This window comes from Dendrobium catenatum, unplaced genomic scaffold, assembly GCF_001605985.2.
Source record: "Dendrobium catenatum unplaced genomic scaffold, ASM160598v2 fragScaff_scaffold_54, whole genome shotgun sequence".
NCBI classification, from domain to species: Eukaryota; Viridiplantae; Streptophyta; class Magnoliopsida; order Asparagales; family Orchidaceae; genus Dendrobium; species Dendrobium catenatum.
Genome location: NW_021318516.1, coordinates 500,560 through 507,510, shown reverse-complemented (window position 1 = coordinate 507,510; position 6,951 = coordinate 500,560). Strand labels below are relative to the sequence as shown.

General features: G+C 38.6%; 1 long non-coding RNA gene across 1 annotated transcript in view; it reads right to left on the bottom strand.

Moving 5' to 3' along the window:
- Positions 1 to 315: 315 nt before the first annotated feature.
- LOC110103875 overlaps positions 316 to 6,951 on the bottom strand; it is a 40,391-nt gene continuing 33,755 nt past the window's right edge. Inside the window, exon 3 of the long non-coding RNA XR_002304006.2 lies at positions 316 to 881. This is a non-coding gene — a long non-coding RNA (uncharacterized LOC110103875). The remainder of the gene's footprint in view (positions 882 to 6,951) is intronic.

Sequence of the window (6,951 nt, the reverse complement as noted above, 5' to 3'; positions counted from 1 at the left end):
TATTTTCTAACCAAGTCTTTTGAGGTCTACCCCTACCTTTCTTAACACAAGTCAAATCTAATACCTCTACTCTCCTAACAGGGTCAAACGAAACCGTAGCATTCAATCAAAATCCAGAAGCCAAGTGTGAGCTCTATCTCAAAGATAAGACATCACAAATCTCATCAAAATCAAAATCAACTAAAAGGAAATTGCAATAGTGTTTACCACCATAAATTAATACTACTCCATTATCCCAAAAAAGCCAAACCCTCCCTTCAAAAGGGTTCAATACCAATGGAAAGGGAGAAATAAAATAAAAAGCCATTTCTAACATCAAGCACCACCAATAGTATTCTTCATCTAAAAGGAATTATCAACATTCATTTTCCAAGTAATTAGACCCCCTTATGATCAATAAGTGGACTCAAATCATGATAAAAAGGTAACACAGAGACAATTGATCATGTCAGTTGAGTTTTTTTCATAACCATTCCAATAGTTGGAGACAGCATCACCATCCACAATGACCAGAAAGAAAGAAGTGACAAAGAGAGATTTGTGAAGAAAAAATGATCACTAAATCAAAAGAGTTTCCATCACTTTCTAAAAAAGCTTGTTTAGATGAGACTGGAATTGGAAGGGGATGAATGACCTCCAATAAGATGCTCAAATGGCTCTATTCTTCAATGTAAAGGCTTGTAGAAATATTCAACCAAAGGTGTTGCAGCTTATTAGGGAATAGGAAACTGATTACTTGCTCCATAATCCTCTGACAAGTGTGGAGTTCTTTGCTTTTTTGAATGGATGGAAGGACGAGAAAGCGGTTCGCTTGAACGGCGGGTCGCGCTGGCCTCCATCATCAAAGGCCCCTAGGAATAGTTGCTAGAGCTTTTAACTTACTGCAAAATCAAAATTAAAGACTTGTTATCATAGATATATAAAATTTATCAAAGAAATAATACATTTCACATTGCTTGGTAAAAGTTTTCCACATTATCCTACAAGATTGTTTCGATCACTCACTGTAGTATGTTCTCTTTAAAGTGAATGGGTTGAGGTTGGATCGATGTTCATACTTTTATAACTCCTGGGCACAGGAGAAATATTTATCAGGTATATTTAAAGGAGGTGATCTTCTTTGTTAGGACAATCCAGTCTAGATAGAGTAAGGGAGGCACTTGGAAATTATAAAAAGGTTCGACCAACTAGGATGCTTCAAAAGCTTTGAATTTCATGAAGCTAATCAAGCTGCAGTGTGGACATGACAAACAATCATATACAAGTGCATTGGAATAAGCACTTGACACGCACATGAAGCTGATAGAAAATACTTGAGATCGCAAGTAATCCTATCAGATTTATTTGAGTTCGCAAGCAACCCTAGCGAATATTGGTGAAATCAGCAAGAAAGCACACAAGTTGGCCAACAAAATCAGCCAAAAACAGTAGATTTTATTAGGAAAATCAAAGTAAAGCAAAAGAAAAACAAAGATACAATTAATCCTCAATTCGAGAGGAGGATCGTTCTCTCCTAATCTCTAGACAATGAATCTAGAGCCCAAAACCCTAAGAGAACTCCAAGAGAATAACTCAAATCATGCATGCCCTAACCCTAGCCTCCTCTCCTCTTTTATTACATATCTTCTTAATAAAAACTAATAAAAGATTTCCTAAAACAAACATTAATTCAAATAGTTTCCTTATGCCCCTTCCTTCTCTCTCCTTGCCGCCCTAGGGGGGCTCACATGATTGGGTGGCCATCAAAGGAGGTGGCTTAGCCCGCCTCGTATAGGTATGAACCAGCCCCACCTGAGCCGGTTTGGACGGTTCGGCCAGAACGTAACAGCAGCTTTGACGAGCATTAATCATATAAAAAATGGTTTAACAAAAGATGGAGAGAGAGAGAGAGAGAGAGAGAGAGAGAGAGAGAGAGAGGCTTTCTGTGGTTCTCATGGGTACATTGCCAGGAGACATGTATGTTATGTAGGATCCACCACATGTATAACATCCTGGGATGGAATGGCAGAAGCACATGTGCAGCCAATTGATTAGTTGGCACATTTAAATCTGATAGAAGATCATGTGAAAAAAACACTGGAAGTCAATAGTGCAACATTACAGAAACAAGAATTGGGAGAGATCAACTTCCTGTCCCCCAACGGATAAAAAAATGAAGCTTCTCCATGTGGCCAAAGCTGTCTCTATGGAAGAATGGTAAAAAGTTATGGCAAGGAAAAGCGATTGCCTCAAAGTGGTTTCAGTTACAAAGGCCATTGAGAGCCAAAAAGAAAAAAAGCATTCAGCTATTGAAAGCTTCAGCAAAGAAGAAGCTCATTTCAGTGAGGCTATCAAGCAACATTCATGCCGAAAGGGGTTTATAGACAAATGCCGGGGTTTGTGAAAGCTTGACTTCTATTTATATCATGTAACTATTAGAACAAATCTTCATCAATATGGAGAGACAAATGGTGTTATATCCATACATCCCTGAATTCAAACAGGCTTGACTGTCAAATTTCACAAAGGCTATTGTAGACGACCAAGCCAAGGATCTACATCAAGCCATGGGTAGTGTGAGTTCATATCATCCATGGAGGTGAGTGGATTTTTGGTTATAAGATCTTAGTGGTGTCTACTCCATTAGTCTAAACTTTTAGAACAGTTCATTGCGCCCAAATAATACATACTGTCAATCTTTCGTACAAGTATCATGTCACTAAGATAGCAGTTACCAAGGCAAAAATGAAATCATTACCAAAGGAATCTCAGATCCATGATGGGGCAATCCTGGTGAAAAAAAGATGGACACCATAGGAAAAGACAAAGGTGGTGGACTCCAACTTAGCTGGGATAGTTACTGTGCCCCGCTTGCCTTCCACTTGGAGTGGGTGCGTCAGATAAGACAGCAAATAGAATAAGGATAAATAGATCATGAATATAAAGACAACTAGTTACTGCAGCATCATAGTATCACATAAATGAAATCAACCTAAAAAGAAAAGAATTAACAGGAGATTAATTTTAAAAAATAAAATAAAATTCATCGGCTACACAAAAGAGCTATCTCATGGTAAATTTGAATTTTTTTTTTCCTTATAAGTTTCCTGATATTTTTCTATTCGGAAAAATATCATTTAAAGGTACTGATTCTAAGGTAGAATATGGGTTCCGAGTCAATATAAACTTACCCTCAAACACTTGCTCTAGGGAGAAATCACTCTACAACGAGTTCTGTGCGATTGAAAAGTCTAAGGCTTCGTTTGGGACGGCTTTTTTATTGCTTTTTAAAATAGAATTTTAGTACAAAAATTAAAAATTTTGTAAAAAACTCTATTTTAAGAAACAATAAAAAAATCGTCCCAAACGAAGCCTAAAATGATTTTACGTAACCTTAACCCTGTTCTCAATAACATTAATCCGCAACAATTCAAATAACAATTGCCCTCCCCATTTATTTTGCCTGTTTGTCCTTCGAACATGTCAGCCATTATAAGTTATTTGTGAAAACTCTTACTTTGTTGGACTCCTGAAAACCCTACATATCATTCAAGCATATCACCTACCCCAATTCATCAAATGTACTATAGCGTGGTCATATTCTTGTGTGCACACGCATGTTATTTCGCCCAAGCAAAATGAACGGGCAGGAAATAATTTTTGCTTCGTAAGGTTTGAAGTTAGCATCAAAATTGCTACCGACTCAAAGTCATTTCATTAATCCTTTATTAAGTGTCAGCAACTTTTGGTTTTATACTGGAGAACCAAAGTTCAATTCCTGCATATCTTTATTTTAAACTGAATTAATAAACCAATGATGCGCTGCAAACTTGGACAAGAGAGTGACCTGAAGTTCAATTGGTGCATTGATGGGAAGCGGGGCAGCACAAAAGATCTGAGTGATTTTTTTATATATTTTATATTCAGAAAGGAAGAATCTGGTGTAAATGGAGAAGGGGGAAGATACAAGAATAAAAAATGAAAGAAAATGATATGAATGGTCACCTCAGAGAAGATGTAGGAGAAAATGGAAGTAAGAAGATCCCTCGTCTTCCCACAATAATTTCCTAGACACGAAACTTGAGATCGAATGGTGCGAGGGGGAAGACCTGCAGCTGCGAGCAAGGCGACATGTTGCGACATACAGGGATCACGAGGTTGACGCCCGGCTGTTGCAATCAAGATGCCACGCTTGGAGACAACGCGCAGGCATCGCGAGCAAGATGCAAGAGGCTGCGAGTGAAGTGATGCGAGTGAGAGGGAAAGCGACCGCGAACGATATCAAAAGAACGAGACAACGACAATTTGCATCTCACGATGGAGACCGCGAGTGATAGCCAGAGATGGAGACTGCTGCGAGCTATCGCTAGCGATCACGATGCGATTCAACACCCAGAAACGGAGAATATAATGTAAGAAATGTAATCTCGTATCTAGGGGTGTCAATATCTGACACAACCTGAAAATCCGACCCAAAAATTTTGGGTTCGGGTTGACCCCCAGAACCGAGTCGGGTTCGGGTTTAAGGATTTCGACCCATTTGTAAAATCGAGTCGGGTTTGGGTTGACCCAGAAACCCAAAATAACTTGGACCGACTGTTTCCCACTTAGTCTCCTCCATATGTCGCATCAGAAGAGATGTCGAGTCACATCCTCGTCAATCACGACGTCGTGTCTGCTATCTGCGTCAAGCGGCTCAAACCCATAGGGCATTGTCGACCATTTCCCTTTCGCGCACCGGTTCGACCTTCGGTCTATTCTCCATCACTGCCTTGGATTCTTGGATTATCGAGCATGTCAACCATCTATGTGCCGTCCATTGATAGCACTGTGTCGCCACAGCCTCCGTCGGATTGAAGCCACAGCCTCTTCTGCCGCATCTACCGTCGCCGCCATCCACTGTTTCTGCCATAGCCGTAACCTACGGGTTACGAAGGCCAAACACAGCCAGGTCGTGTCATGTTGACCCGGACTTGAGGCGGGTCGGGTTCAGGTTTGAGAATCTGACTCGTTTGCAAAAATGGGTCGGGTTTGGGTCATGTCGAATAGAAGCGGGTCACTGTTGAGTTTGGCCCGAACCTAACCCGCAACCCATTTTTGACACCTCTACTCGTATCCACTTGTAATGCCTAAAATATCATTCATATTTAACTTTGGAGTTAACTATAATTCTTATTTTAGACTCTGAGACTAAATTAACTCAATTTCTAATAGTTGAAGGACTAATAATAGGGCAATGCGAAACTCTGGGGCAAAATTAGACATTTATCAATAGTCGGTGGAAAATTATTTTGAGCTTTTACTCATTAAAAAAATTAGTGAAAAACTAAACTATCACATCCATCCAACTATTGCTTTTGGAGTAAGTCTTAGTAATCAAATCAAGTGTAGACTCAAAAAATTTCACCTTCAAACTGCTCATAGAGTCCTCTAATAACTTAAATCAAGTCTTAAAAATGAATTCACTATAAAAAGTAGGATACTCTAATTGAGGTTATATTGATGTAGACTATGTAGAATCACCAATTGATAGAAGGCCACTTTAGGATACTATAAGAGGAGAAAAAAATAACCGATTGATTCAAGATATGGTATTGAACTTGAATTTAGAGCAATTACCCAAGGAATCTATTAACTTTTGTGGATCAAAATCACCTTAAAAGATTTAAAAATCAATTGGTAAAGGCCAATTAAAATGTCATATGACAATAAATCTATCAATAACATTGCTCATAACCCTATATAATATGATTATAATATGCATGTAAAGGTAGATAAACAATTATAAAAAAGAAATTGGGAAGTGAGTTCATTTGAATTTTATATATACCAACAATAAATCAATTATATATTCACCAAAGGAATATGCAATTCCATGTTCAAGAATAATTGTAAAAAAATTAGGAATTGTAGATTTATACCATCCAATTTGAAGGAGAGTGTTGAAGATCATGGGATCCCACACCATGAAATCCACACCTCTTCCTCTTGTTCCCCGCCCTAGAGGAGCCATGGGCCCCTCTAGGCAACTACTAATAATACGACCTATTCAACACGAAGGAGCTTAGTTATTAGATCATCTCCTTTTTAACCATTGGATTACAATCCATGTGCTCCTCCCTTCCCTAGCCATTTATTTATTTTGTGTAAATTGTCCATACCTTTTTTTTATATATAATATCTTTGAAGGAGCCCATAAATATCTCTAATATGTGTACTAAGTAAATAATAAAATTCAAATTAATTTTTCATTTTTTATTTAAGTGTAATATATAAGATAAATATCAAAAGCAACAATTGTCTTAACATAAATTGTTAGGGACCGACAATACAGTGTGACCCAATGGAGTTAGTGTTAATGGTCAACAAAATTGTGTGACCAGACAAGGATAATGATAGGAGCTAGTTAGGTGGGATTAATGATTAACAAAATGTTAGACCGGTCCACTGGACCGGTCCAGCCGGTCCACGCGGGACCGGCAATTCGCAAAAAGAATGAAATCTCCGCCTCCTGCGGAGATCGGGCGGCCCGTCCGCTCAAATAGAGCTTTTTAGGAAGCGTTTTTTTAGGGTTTTGAGAGGGAAATTTGAATGTAGGGACTGTTTTGGGATTTCCTTTTGATTTGTATGCATTAAATAGTTGATTTTGCTAGGGTTTGAGTATCTTGAATTTGGCTGAAATTTGAGATCTCGTAGATTTAGGATTTCTTTGGGCTCTAGCGGCGTCTAGAGATTTGGGAGAGATCGATCCTCCTCTCGAATTGAGGATCAATTGTATCTTGCTCTTTTATTCATCGTCTAAGTGGAATACAAGTCTTTTCTTGAGTTTTCTCTCGTATTTTCCCGGACAAGTGCTGTTTTCCTGCTGTAAACAGCAGAAATCTGCTGTTTTCCTGCTGTGGACAGCCATTTGGCTGCCGTTGGTTCGCCGATTTTGGATAGGTTGCTTGTGAATACAAGCACTTCCTATCA